The 13,716-nt window shown below is 43.5% G+C and overlaps 1 pseudogene; it reads left to right on the top strand.

Moving 5' to 3' along the window:
- Positions 1 to 6,570: 6,570 nt before the first annotated feature.
- Positions 6,571 to 6,689, top strand: LOC112470173 (annotated as a pseudogene).
- The last annotated feature ends 7,027 nt before the right edge of the window (positions 6,690 to 13,716 follow it).

The following is a 13,716-nucleotide window of genomic DNA, read 5'->3' as shown; positions in this document are numbered from 1 at the left end:
CTCTGTTAGAGCAGAGCTGTCGTGATCAGCCCCCACTGCCCAGACAACGTTCTGAAAGGAATTAGAAAAATCAGACTGGCTTGCGGGCGCTGTCTAAGACTCCAGGTGAGCCCTTGGAATGCCAGGCCCTTCCCGGCCCTGGATGTAGAGACCTACTATCTTAGCTCAGGTTCCAGAAGCAGCGCCCAGGAAGGAATCCGAGGCATGCAATTTACGGAGGGAGTACATTTCAGTAAAATGCCTATGGGAGTGAGAGAAGGAGGCAGAGAAAGGGTGGGTGTCAGGTAAAGGTGAACACTGACCCGCAACACAAGGGCCACGTTTCTAGACGGCAGTCTCATGGTCCCCTGCAGTGCTGGGGCTAGCCTGCCATGCACAGTGGTCGGTGATGAAAGCTCTGACTTGGTAAAAGGATGTGGCTGGTTCTTTCTGGAGGAACACAACATCTGCATGACTCATGTATGCAAACCGCCCGCATGCTAGAAATCTGAAGTGGTCGCCCCTAGAAACAGAAATAAACTATGATCCAGTTAGGAAGAGATTTCTCTAGCATAGAGACAGCTGCAGCAGAGAACGTTCCAGTTCGAGAATGGAGGCCGAGGTTGGAGGTAACTAACAATTTACACAAGGGGAACACAGCTATTACCTGCCACATGGTAAAAATATGGACATAGCTCTTTTTAAGAGAGAGGGGGAAAAAAAGAACTCAGTACACAAGTTTACTGTCTGTAAAACCCAACATCAAAAAATTTCCTCTAATAAGGATCAGCACCAGGAGGGCATTTAAATATTTAGCATCTTCTTCTGAGATATAATTACCACTCTGCTTTGTACATCTGTGTTTGCTGTACCCTCCAAACGGAACAGGATGCCATTTCGCTGATTTCGCAGAGTTATCCACCTGGTTTTTGAGCAGTTGGTCATTTTTCAGCCTTCTGCCACCCCCTTCAGCGAACTGGCAGGTCCCCCTATAGCTCTCAAGTCCAAAAGAAAAGCTCAAAAAGAACCCAGCAGGGGATGGTCGGTTGTTCCATTGGTTGCCTGCTTTCTGATCCTTCCAGAACATGCAACGGCCAATCCACTGTGACTTTAGATGGGCAGCTCAGGAGCCCAGAAAAGACAGAAGCCTAAATGGCATATCCTGAGGGAAAACATCTGCTTGTTGAAAAAGTGGGTGGGTCACAATGAGATGTGAAGGGACAGAGCTAGGTTGGACCAACTGGGAGGCCACACAAAACAGAGCCAGTTGGCAGGAAGGCATAGCCACTGTCATCTGATGGAGCTTGAACCTGACCTTCTAATCCAACGAGTCATCTCATCTGGGTTTTCCCTTGGTTTTCTGCAGGATTTACAATCATCAAAGTGGCACCGATTTCGAGGAAATAACTTCCCTGTTTCTTTATGGCTGAGTATTATGTCAACGAATGGTTGGCTCGGCCCAGAAGTTTCAAATTGACCAGACTGTGCCCTTTGGAATGAGGTGCACCCTTTTACCTCCTCCAGCTGGTGTACAGATGTGCCTTAGTCCCAAGGAATCAGACTCTGTGGATGAGTTTCCAGCACGAGGGGCCAGCCAAGAAGAGTCTAGACCCCTTAATTATGTGAATAAATGAGCCTTCTCCCCTGCCAAAGTTCACTGCCAACTCTGTTTCAGGGTCCCAGTAACACCACCCACGCCCCTGCTCCACCCTCTGGAGTAGGGAGGTGAGTCATAAAGTATTGGGACTGGCAGGGCTGCTGACATCATCCAGTACAGGGAGGGGAGGGGGATGGAATTCATACTTGCTTTTGCTTAGCAGTCTTCAAACAAAAGTAAAGTGAAACGTGGGGCAGTTCAGGTCAGTGCAAAGGGGAGATCAAACTCCCTGCTAGCTCCCCCACCCCCATCCACAGGCCCCGAGAGAGCGCCCTGGAACCCTCTGAAATCCCCAGACTCATTTGGAAATCACTGATCCAGTGTAACTCCTCATGCACATGAAAAATATCCAGGCCTAACCAGGAAAGCTGCCTTTCCAACTAGCACAACGACCTGTGGGGAAGCTGGAGAGAAGTTCCTCCAGGGCCCCCAAGCAGATAGATAGCCTGTCCCACAGCTTGAGAAGGCTCCCGCAGGGCCACATCCCTTCCCGGGTCAACCCTTCTTCCTGGTCACTGCTCAGCACTAAGTGGCCGACTTGGCTTGTATTGTTCTCAGACTAAGGCCCCTGCTGTGTCAGCCCCACACACCCAAGGAAGGTCCCTGCAAGGTCCCCTGGCCGCTGGCCTCCCTCATGTGTATCTTGGGTGGCAGGCACCCAGGCTGGGGCAGCCACTGTTTGCCTTGTTAAGGCAGAAGATGAACATGACTCCTTTTGTTTGATGTTGCTAAGTTATTAGAAAAAAGTTAAACCGCAGGCTCCACGGTGAGGTTTGAGGTATGACTGGGCAGCACCATCCCCCGTGGGGCTGGAGCCAGGGCTGAGGCTGGGTGTTGAGAACCAGCAGCACATGAAGACAGCAATGGTGTGACAAAAAGTCAGGAAAATGACAAGGGAATGACATCACCCTTCTGACCGAAGTCTGCCTGCCTCCCCTGAAGGGCATTTCTGATCCCCAGAAATGACCCAGGCCCACCGCCCCCGAGTCTCTCCTTTCCCTGTGTCATGCGCTCCATCTTCTTTTCTGCCGTCTTGGTCGCTGCCTTTGTGCTGTCACCTGTTCCCCCTCCTTGATTCTCTCACTCATTCTCTCTGCATCTGTCCCTACAAATCTCTGTGTCTTTGCCTTTTTCTGTCATCTCTCTTTTCTTTTGTGCTTCCATCTCTCCCTCTCTCTGTTTTCCTTTGGTTGCATTCATGAAACACGCACATGCACATGGGCGCTTGCAATGCACACATGCACACATAGATAGTCTCACACATCTACATTCACGCAGAGCCACACATTCACACATGCACGGAAACACACACACACACACACACACACACACACACACACACACACACACACACACACACAAACTTGGCACACCTCCCTCTCTCGGCCAAGCTAAGTAACCTCAAAAGAAGACTAGCTTGGTACCCACAGGCTTGTTGACACCTGTTTGTATTAGGAGCGATTAGTAACCATAGGCATGTCTCAGTTCATTAAATAGGTCTGAGGCTCAGGGTCAATAAGCTGGGGAGCCTCATATATAAAATGGATTCCAGCCACATCACCCCCTGGAAAGGAGCCTCCTAAACCAGTCATTTGAGCAGGTGGTGACTTCAGCAGCCAGACTGCTAAGAAATGGAATGTCTCCTATGCCTTTCGAAGACAGTTGTGGCTGGAGTTTGAGGCCTGTCTTGGTTTAGATTTTCCGACACTGGGTTTAGAAAGGAAGCATTATTTTGAGGAGGGAGATCATAATCACGCTGGTTTGTTCGACTGGTAATTCTAGTCTTATTTAAAGGACTGCTCAAGAGAGATGTAGGCTTTGCTACTTAACTCAAAAGCACGTTGGTAGATTCACTTGATCAAGGAACAGAGGAGTTCTGAGGGATTCTGAGTTTTCACTGTGGCCCTGCTACAGATCCACTGCTTGACATCATTGCTAGATAACTTCTTGTGGCCTCGGTCACCTATTCTCACCATGCCGGCAGCCCAATATGGATGATACTACCAACCAAAAAATTTGTGCAGAAAATTATTTATCAGAGTTGAAAGGTAACAAACAGGAAACTGTAATATATATATATATATATGTAATATATATATATATACATAATATATATATATATTTTTAATTTATTCAAGGCAAACGCATGGTTTAGGATTCCCTATTGGATGGCAGTTAGGGCATAGTGACCGTGGTAATTGAGCCGAAAATCAGGAAAGGTAATCCGACAGGGATAAGGAAAGTAAGGCAGAATCTTTAAAATTGGGATCATTCCAGAAAATCTGCAACATATGGTAGTTTTCCAATACTTAGTCATCCCCAAGGGCAATGCTGTAGTACTGGATAATAATTAATGTTCAAAATAACAAATGCCCCCACGCATCACGAAAACGTTAAATAAAGTTTAATGTATTCTGTTTTAAGTAGAAAGGAATATATGTGTATATATAAAGGAATATATATGGATATATATGATTTACAAAGAACTTAATCTTTCTAAAAATTAAAATGTTAAATGTGTAACTTTAAATGTTAAAATTTAAACTTCCTAAAAGTTAAAAATGTTCATCTTGCAAAATGTTTAAAATAAAAAATGTTGTGCGTCTTAAATGAGTAAACCGTCAGCTATTTGGAAAAACAGTTATCACCACGGCACATTTTATAAGAGTCCCAGGCAACAGAGATTTCCCCATACATGATTTACAAGCAATTTTCATGCACCTAGTCATTATGAAGAATTGGTTACTTTCATATCTTTTGAGGGCATACCAATTTCACCTTGGGTAGTATATTAGTTGTCTAATGCTGCTTAAAAAAAATTACAACAAACTTAGTCATCTAAAATAACATTCACTTATCTTACAGTTATGTAGGCGAGAAATCCAAAACAGGTCATGGTGAATTCAAGGTGTTGGCAGGACTGTGTTCCTTTCTGCAGACTCTAGGGCAGAAACCACGTCCGTGCCTTTTCCAGCTTCTAGAAGCCACCTACATTCCTTGGCTCATGGCCTCCATTCTCTATCTTCAAAGCCAGCGATGGCAGGCTGAGTCCTTCCCACATGGCATCAATCTGACCCTTTCCTTCCACAGTCACCTCTCATTCTCTCCACAAACACAAAAAGAGATTCTCAATTTTTAAGGATTCACGTGATTAGCTTGGACTCACCTGGATAATCCAGAAAAATCTCCCCACCTCAAAGTCCTCAACCTTGATCGCATGTGAAAGACCCTTATGGCTTGACACGTAATACAGTCACAGATTCTGGGGATTCAGAGGTGGATATCGCTGAAGGGCAGATAGAGGACGGGATTCTAGACTTGGAATTAACAGAGGTCATTTCAGGCTTCAGAAATGTCAGCAAACTATTGCATGACTAGAGTAAGGCCTAGAATTGCTCTGAACTTTTGCTTTCTCCCCTGGCAACTAAATAAAATAGGAAGGGTTCTTTACTTCATTTACCACATCAGACAGCAATCTGAGGCTGTCACATTCCTGAAGCATAATATGAAATCATGGCATGAGGCTGCTTACAGTGTCAGGGGGAAAATGGCACAGAGAAAAGCCAGTGCATGTCAGAGAATAACATAAACAACCAGCTTCTGATACAATGGCTACCTGATCAATAGGCTGTGTTTGACATCTTTGAGCAAGGTTGTAGAGTGAACTGGCCTGTATTTTGGGAGACTTTGGCTCTAGCACAGTGACAGTAAGAAAATGACGATGAGGGGTGAAAAGAGAGATGTTTGAAACCCTTGAATCTCTGGATTCAAGCTATATATAATTTAGTGAAGGCGTCAAGCACATGCATAATTCAGATGCACGGCAGGATGAAGTAGGGGCTGCAGCTTTGGGAGGAACAGGGAGCTACAGGGCTCATGACTGTGGTCACCAAGGAACAGTTTCGGGGGCAGGTCAGACAAATTGAGGACATCTCCTAAACTTGACTAATTTTCCTCTAATCGTCCATGTAGTTTCTATCTTACTCTAATTTAATCTTGTTTTTAAAAATGTAATGCTGTTGTACAGATCTTTTAGAACCCTGAAAGAATGCAGAGTAGATGTGATGCTTTTTTGTTGTTGTTTTTTAAATAACATAGAAAGAAGTTTGTGAAATGCCTTTTGTCTTTGTTCCCACTTGGGACCATGATGAACTTGCTCTCTGCCTCCCAGGGATAAGGAGGCAATGGCGAAGCCCTGTTTTTTGATTTTGGTGTTGGCAAACAGGACTGCTACCCAATCGCCAATCGATGTTTACTGCATCCTTAGCAATCTGCTTGTTCACCATGTCTGAATAGGATTTTCAACATGGAGTTCTTGTGGGGGTTTTGTTTTTGTTTTGACACATTCGAACTGATGCAATGATATAAAAGTAAAGGCACAGTGAACAGTCCGAGGGATGGAAGGCGAGCGGGAGGAGAAGATGGAGAAGATGGGAGAGGATGGGAATATCAAAATCCTACCTTACGGGGAACCAAGAGATGATAAGGATGGTTAATGGCACACACACACACACACACACACACACACACACACACACACACACACAAAACACCCAAAAACAAAAACAAAAAAACAAACAAAACAAAACAAACAAACAGGAGTCTAAGTACTCCTCTGAAGTTTCAGAGATGACCAGTGGAGGAAGAGTATTTGGTAGAGAAGAAGAAGAGCGGGGGCGGTAGTGATGCCACGGGCGGAGTGGATGGTAGGTGAGGATCACGTATGGGAACCAAATCCACATCTCCCAGGGCAGGAAGTCAACAGACAATGCCTAAAGTTGATGAAATGAGAAATAGCGGTATAAGCATTTTAGTTAAAGATAGGGAAATAACCACCCAAAACATAAAAACAGAAGTGAGGATGTGCAGTAAGCGCTGGGAAGTAGGACTGGGGTTGGAGGGGGTTGAGCAGAGGTCAGTTAATATTCACTCTAGTCTACCACCATGCCACCCTGAACGTGCTCGATCTCATCTGATCTTGGAAGCTAAGCAGGGTCGGGCCTGGTTAGCACTTGGATGGGAGACCACCTAGGAATACAAGATGCTGTAGGTGTAAAAAAAAAAAAAAAAAATTCACTCTAAGAGCCTTTCTTCCCTAATTGATTTTCTAAAAACTAATGTGTTTATGTTATCTGATGGGAAAAATGGTAAGCAAATTAATGTCATAAAGAGTACCACTTTTATTTTTATAATATTCTGCTCTTTCAGAGAGGTTTAATTATTTTTAAGAAAAATGTACCATAATTATAAATAATAGCTATATATGTACAGTATAGGTATCACATGTAGAGTACATTATATAAATTTTAATGACTACATTGATTTTTTAAATTCTTTGCCATTATTTCATTATGGAAATTTCCAACATACAAAAAAGTTGAAGGGGGTTTACAATAAACACCTATGTATCCACCACCTAGATTCTACAGTTAACATCTCATTATACTTGCTTTATCACCTATCTGTCCACATATCCATTCCTCCCTCTGTCGATTTATACCTCTTAGCTTTTTGAGGCATTTATTCTATTGATTTTTTTTTTAATGTGGTAAAAAATACATACCATAAAATTTATCATCTTAGCCACTTTAAGCGGACAGTCCCACAGTGTGTGAGCACACTGAAATCGCGGTGGAAAAGGATCTCCAGAATTTTTCACCTTGCAAATCTGAAACTCTATACCTATTAAACAAACAATAGCTCCCCTCTCTCCCTTCTCCCAGCCCTTGGGAACCACCATTCTACTTTCTGTCTCTGTGATTTTCACTACTCTATGTACCTCATATCAGTAGACTCATACAGTGTGTATCCTTCTACAATCAGTTTATTTCACTTAGCATAATGTTCTCAAGGTTTATCCATGTTGTAGCATGTGACAGGATTTCCTTTCTTTTTAAGGCTGAATAATGTTCCATTGTATGAATATATCACTCTTTGTTTATTCATCAGTGGATGGGCATATGGGTTCCCTCCACATCTTGGCTATTGTGAATAGTGCTGTTATGAACATAGGTGAGCAAGTATCTCTTTAAGACCCTGCTTTCAATTCTTTTAGGCACATACCCAGAAGTGGAATTGCTAGATCATATGGCAGTTTTATTTTTAGTTTTTTGAGGAACCACACTGATTTCCACAGCAGCTGTACCATTTTACAGTTCCACCAAAGGTTCCAACATCTCCCCATCCTCACAGACGCTTATTATTATTATTATTATTATTATTATTATTTTAATAGTAGACATCGTAATGGATGTAAACTGATGATTACATTGATTTGCTTAAATTAACCTTTCTAGGTAATGGAGAAAATAGGATTCCCAGGAGAAATGGTGTCAACGGCCAGAAAAGTCTAGACTATTTTAAGTAAAAACTTTTCTTAGAAGTGAATGGTAAGTCAGGAAGCTCTCAGAGCAAATCCAGAGATGGAATTTCTCTTCACAGTAAATTTCACTCTTATTTCTTTGTTAAGTCAGTGTCAGCTCATAGGTAGGTTGAAAAGGCCGCAGATTTATCACCATTTCAGGTACTAAGAGATGTATAAATTCCTTCTCTGTATTAATAGCCAGATTATGGACCTAACTAAACCAAAGTTCAATTGTTTCATATCCTGAATTTGTAATTGATTCTGAATCACGGGGCTCCTTGCGGTGTTTACACCAGATTAAGGCTTTGTTGTCTACTGAAAACATCTTTTACATTAAAATCATATTGGCTTTTGAGCTAGTTACTTTTCAGGCTTCTGGAACTTTTGACTCCATTTTTCTTATATGTAAATGTTTATCCATCAGCTAGACAGATAAGCATTCTCTTTCTGGTCCCCTTTGTGTGGGTATGCTGGAGATCATCTGGCCCTTTTAATTAATTTAGGAAGAACCGAAGGACAGCAGTACACTCTGGCCTCATGATATTATGGCCCTGGAGTTGCATTACAAGAGACTGCTCTAGAACTAAACGTGACCTTGGGGTATTTGTGAAGCTGTTAAAGAGATTAACAAACAGAAACTTTAAGAAGGATTAATCCATTTCTACAGAGCTACATGGCAGTTGCTCTGCAAAGACAGCTCTGAAAACAGATTTCTTGGTCATTCCCAGCTCTGTTCTTGCATTTGTGGCAAAGCGAAAGGCTGAAGATGAAGAAGTGTGTGGGAAAGCAGGTGATCACTGCTCCCCAAATACCGTGTGACACTCAGTCAACCCTGAAAGAGCAGCAGCCAATTAATCCCACCATAATTGGTTGACCCTTGGCTAATCCTGTTTCTAGATCATGTTTACTTGGCAGGTCATTTCAGTCATTTAATTAGCGTTCTTCAAGGTTATTCCGCCCTCTGTGTGTGGACCCCTTTGGAATACTATATGCACTGTGATGCTTGATAGAAGAGAAAGCCGTATGCTTATGGTACCCTTCCCTTTCTTCTTTGATTACTAAATAACTTAACTAATTAATATTAATTAGCTAAGAGAGCATTTACTATGTTTTCCAGCTTGATGTGAAGCATTTTAGCAGGCAAAATCTTATTTAATTTCACTGTCCTGTGACAGAGGCACTGATTCTTCCCATGCAGATAGGCAAAGTGAGTCTTAGGTCAAGCAGCTTGCCTAAGAAGAGCTAGGATTTGAACCAGGTCTGTCTGAGTCTGAAGCAGACGTTTTAACCACCACCTACATTACTTTTCTTTGTTCTCCTGTGTTCCTAGAGCTACCCGACTCTAGCGAGCTAGTTCATTGCTATTTCTGGTGGCAGTTGTAGCCCCCAACCAGACAGTGATTTCTTCAGGGAAGGGACCATGTCTTCTCTTCATCTGTCCCATACAGCATAGTCCTGGGCACCTAGTAACTGCTGGATGAATGCTTGCTGATTGATCAAGGTGCGTCCACACAATCCCCATATTTAAATTTCCTATACCAGCTTCCCAGCGAAGTCAGCTGTGCACAGAACAATGGATGTGGGGGTGGGGGGAGGGCAAATTGGGTTCCACTTAGGTCTCTGTCCACCAAGTAAGGGTGGCCTTGGACAAATGGTTTGAACTCTCTGGGCCTCCTTATGCTCTCCTGCAATTTGAGGATGTTAGCCATATGATCTCTCTGGAGGTTTCCTGCAATGAAATGCTGCGTTTGTAATACAGCTTGTAACAAAGTGTTGATGTGACTTGGGTCTCCAAATGGGTAAGGAGATCCCAGATATGAAAACAGAGTTGCTGTGTATCCCATCCTCTGAAAAGAGCCATCAGGTATGGGAGCAGGCACCCTCTCCAGCGCTTACTAAGAAATGGCAAACCCTTCCTCCTTTCTCCCATACTCAGCCCACAAAGAGCGGGGAAGTACAAGGCCACTGTGGTCTTTGGCTTTTGGAGAGGCCCAGAGTCTGGAAAAGGTGATTTTCGTCCCTTTCAATCAGGGAAGAAAGAAGAGTGCTTCTCTTTGTTGTGGCCTGGCCTAAGCCAGCTGGATAGTTCACAATTACTGAGTTGATTTTTAGGTACTAATAGCTTCTAATATTTTGAGATAGTGGAGGGCCAACAGTTTCTCATCCTACAATGTGGAAGTCCTAGCCAAATTCCGACACATCTACTAACTTTTATAAGCAATTAGACATGACAAAACAAAGCAAAACAAAGTCATCTAACTGGCTGGTAACCTTGACAAAGTCCCTGTGCTCTGTCTTTGGGTTCCCTTGAGGCCAATGCAGGAATATTTCATTCCTGGCAAGTTTCAGGCAACTGTCTAGGCATCATCAAGATTCCTATGTTCAGAGGCTAAATAGTTAAGTGAATCTTAGATACAAGATGGCAATCTAAAAGGAATAGGCTGTTGAATTTCTGGGTTCTTAGATTCTATTTATGCAAGGACAGGGGTGCCAATACACCATTTCTAGCCAATTAATTCACATATCTTAAACATCACTCAGTTCACCAATATAAAAATCATTTCTAAAAATTCCTATGCTAATTAATAAACCCTTTCGTGTTGATTGGAGATAAAAGTAATTCTATCTGTCAAAGTCCTAGCAGAAAGCAGACAGCCACTCAAACAAGGTAATGGAAGAAAGTTTAACGAAGGGATTATTGCAGAGGAATGGTAAGGGTTAGAAGAAACTAACAAAAGATGATGAAGCACTGCAGGGCTAGCAACTGTGAGAGCCTTTGCTGCCCTTCTCTTAAGCCCGAAGGAACATAAAAGGAAGAGGTACTGGGAACCTGGAAGTTGCTGTAGCTGAAGCAGAGGGTTCCCCAATAACAGCCTCAGGCTTAGGTAGAAGAAGGCTGCCACTGCCGATCTGTAGCCAGAAAACTGGCTTGGGCTGTGGGTAGGGAGTGGAGATAAATAGCCCAGCCCCTCCTTCCAGTTTCCAGTCTCCTGCTCTGCCTTCCCCAGCTGGACTCTGCAGGAAGCCAGAGGCAAGGGGGCTGGGTCTATGCAGGTCATAAAGGTCAGCTCCTAAGGCCCACATACAGCAGTGTGGGGGACAGAAAATGGATCTGGAGGTCATCAGGCATATAGTTGAAGACCTTTAGGGTTTTCAAATGCAAATTCGCTATCCCTTCAGTGTGGGTTCCTAATTAGTGTACTCCAAATGTTGACTAGGTTCTCAGAGTTTAACACCAATACTCTTATATATATTATGCTATGTTTGGTAGTGTATTTTAAAGCAAATTATATATAATTTAACACCTTCCCTGAAGTCAAGCAAATCACTCTTGAAAATTGGAGCTACTACCTGTAAAATAGAAAGATGGGTGAATATCTGCTTGGGCAGCTGACTTGGTGATCGTCATTGGAATAGCCTACTTCCCAGAAAGGTGCAGCTGAAGTGCCAGCACAGAGAAAACCCTCAGAAAAGATGAGGCACATCCTCAGGATGCAGTATATTTATTAGTAAGAGACTCCACTATGGCGCTGGGTTTCCAGGGGGAAGGAAACACGAGTTTGGAAACCAAGGTGTAGAAGCAGCAGTGGCCCCACCTCCCATCACCCCCAGTGACCCACTAGGGATCTTGTGTTTCCTGTGCCTGCAACTCTTGACTCTGCCTGGTTGAAGGTCTTGGTCTCCCAAAGGGACCCACTTGTGGCAGGGGACACAGCAAGGATCCTGTTAGACTATAATTTATGGCTGCTACCAGTATGCTTTGAACTCCTTGTGCCCAAGGGGCAGCAGGAAGAAGAGAAATCATTAAATTGGCAGCAGCTTTTGACCTTGATAATGCAGAGCACAGAGGGATGGTTTAACATGATAAAGACAGGGAGGAATGATATATGAATCAGGTGATCCACTCAGGCACCCCCTGCTTCTCCCTTGCCTCTCTGCAGCTATGAGCAGACATGAGCAGCAACCCTAGCCTGAAAAAGGCACATTATTAAGGGTTCAGACAGCCTTAGAAACGAAGGTTTGGGTCATGCCACAAAGACCGGCTAAGGGGATAGCTGAGTATGAGAGGAATTGAGAATGGAGAGTGCAGGAGGGAGAGGATGGGTACCAGTTGTGACTGCAAGAGCAACTGCATTGAGGTGGCTGTGAAACTTCCAACTACAGGGAGTGTAATCAACCAAGGGCAGCACCTGCTGCCTCTGACATCTGTTGCCAGACTCGTTTGGGAAGCCACGCATCCCATGGACTGCTCCTGGCCAGTGAATGAGATGGTAGGGATTCTAAGGTAGTTTGTTTCCTGGGAGATACAAGACTCCTCTGTCAGCCAGCTTTGGCTGGGGGACCCCCATCCCCTCAACACACACAAACACATAGCCTTACAGAGCCTTCCTTGGACCGAGCAGCAGTCTAAGATGATTCCACTTCATCTTCCACTCAGATCAGACTCACACTGTGGTCTTCTTCAGCTCTCCCCTCAGTTTCCCACACAGATATTTTTCTCCAATAGAATCCCTGCATAGGGAATCCTATCTTGGAGTCTGCTTATTGGAGAATTAGACTAACACAGTGACCACAAAGCCTTCGATAACACACTCCTCTCCAGGTCTCACTATCCCCTTTTGTGAAATAAGAATAGTGGCTCAGATGTTCTCAAAAGTTCCATCGAGCTCCAGACTGACTTCCCAGCTGGGGCTGGGACCTACTGTCTGTGCTACCCCACTCTCTCAGGACTCATTTTGAAGATTCTAGACGCTGACCTGGAGCAAAGGAAGCACTTAAAATCCCTTCTGTCTTGTTATAACCTGTGCGGAGACAGCGGCTGGACTCTTTTCTATATCGCCTGCTTCATCTTTCGCATGTGACCTACTCAATGCTGTTACACCACAAGTTAACCCACAGACTTCGAGGGTCATGATGTATTTCGAGAAAACTGTAAGTAAAGCCTACAAGTATCATCCCTTCACCCTTACAGATGCACCTTCCAAGTCAAGATCTAAGGTCTTCCCTGCCCCATGATAAAGCACCAAAATAAGTCTTGGGAAAACCATGATTTTTGCTCAGTTGGAGCCTTACTGATTTTTTTCACTCTGGGAAACGTTGACTACTCCTTTCTGCTTCTAGAACAAAGGGTAACTGGTTCGTCGGAAGAGAAAAGACTTATGTTCAGCTCTATATCAAAATGTCTCCTAATCTTGAGATTCGATCTAGGACAGTCTATATTTTCAAGCTTTAGTTCAAGTTCATGTCCTCTGGTTGCCTTAAACTCAGTCTTTGCCCTGCTTGCTGACGCAGGGAAAAACATGTGCTTTGCTCTCAAAAATAAAAAGGGAAAAAAGAATAAGAAAAAGCAAGTTCACATCTCAAGGGTTGGGTTTGTTCTAGATTAGGTACTGAATTCAGAAATGTTTTACTTTAACTAACTAAGGCAATTTAGATTTTCTTTGCATGTGCTTGCTCTCTCTCTCTCTCTCCCCCTCTCCCTTTGTACATATATAACTTTCAGCATTTAACAAATGTTTACTTAGTTTAAATGTCCAAATTGTTTTAATTCAGAATTACCTTGGTTGCAAAAGAGAGAAAGCCCATTGAATTCACTTAAGTAAAGAGAAGAGCGGGGAGAAGAAAGAGAGAGACGGAGAGAGAATTTATTGGACCAAACAACGGGAAGAGCAAGAACAAGGTTGTTAGGAGTGAGGGCTGTCAAAACACCCTCTCT

The sequence above is a fragment of the Pteropus alecto genome, unplaced genomic scaffold, assembly GCF_000325575.1.
Source record: "Pteropus alecto unplaced genomic scaffold, ASM32557v1 scaffold177, whole genome shotgun sequence".
NCBI classification, from domain to species: Eukaryota; Metazoa; Chordata; class Mammalia; order Chiroptera; family Pteropodidae; genus Pteropus; species Pteropus alecto.
Note: the sequence above shows the minus strand (reverse complement) of the source record. Positions and strands in the feature narration are given on the sequence as shown.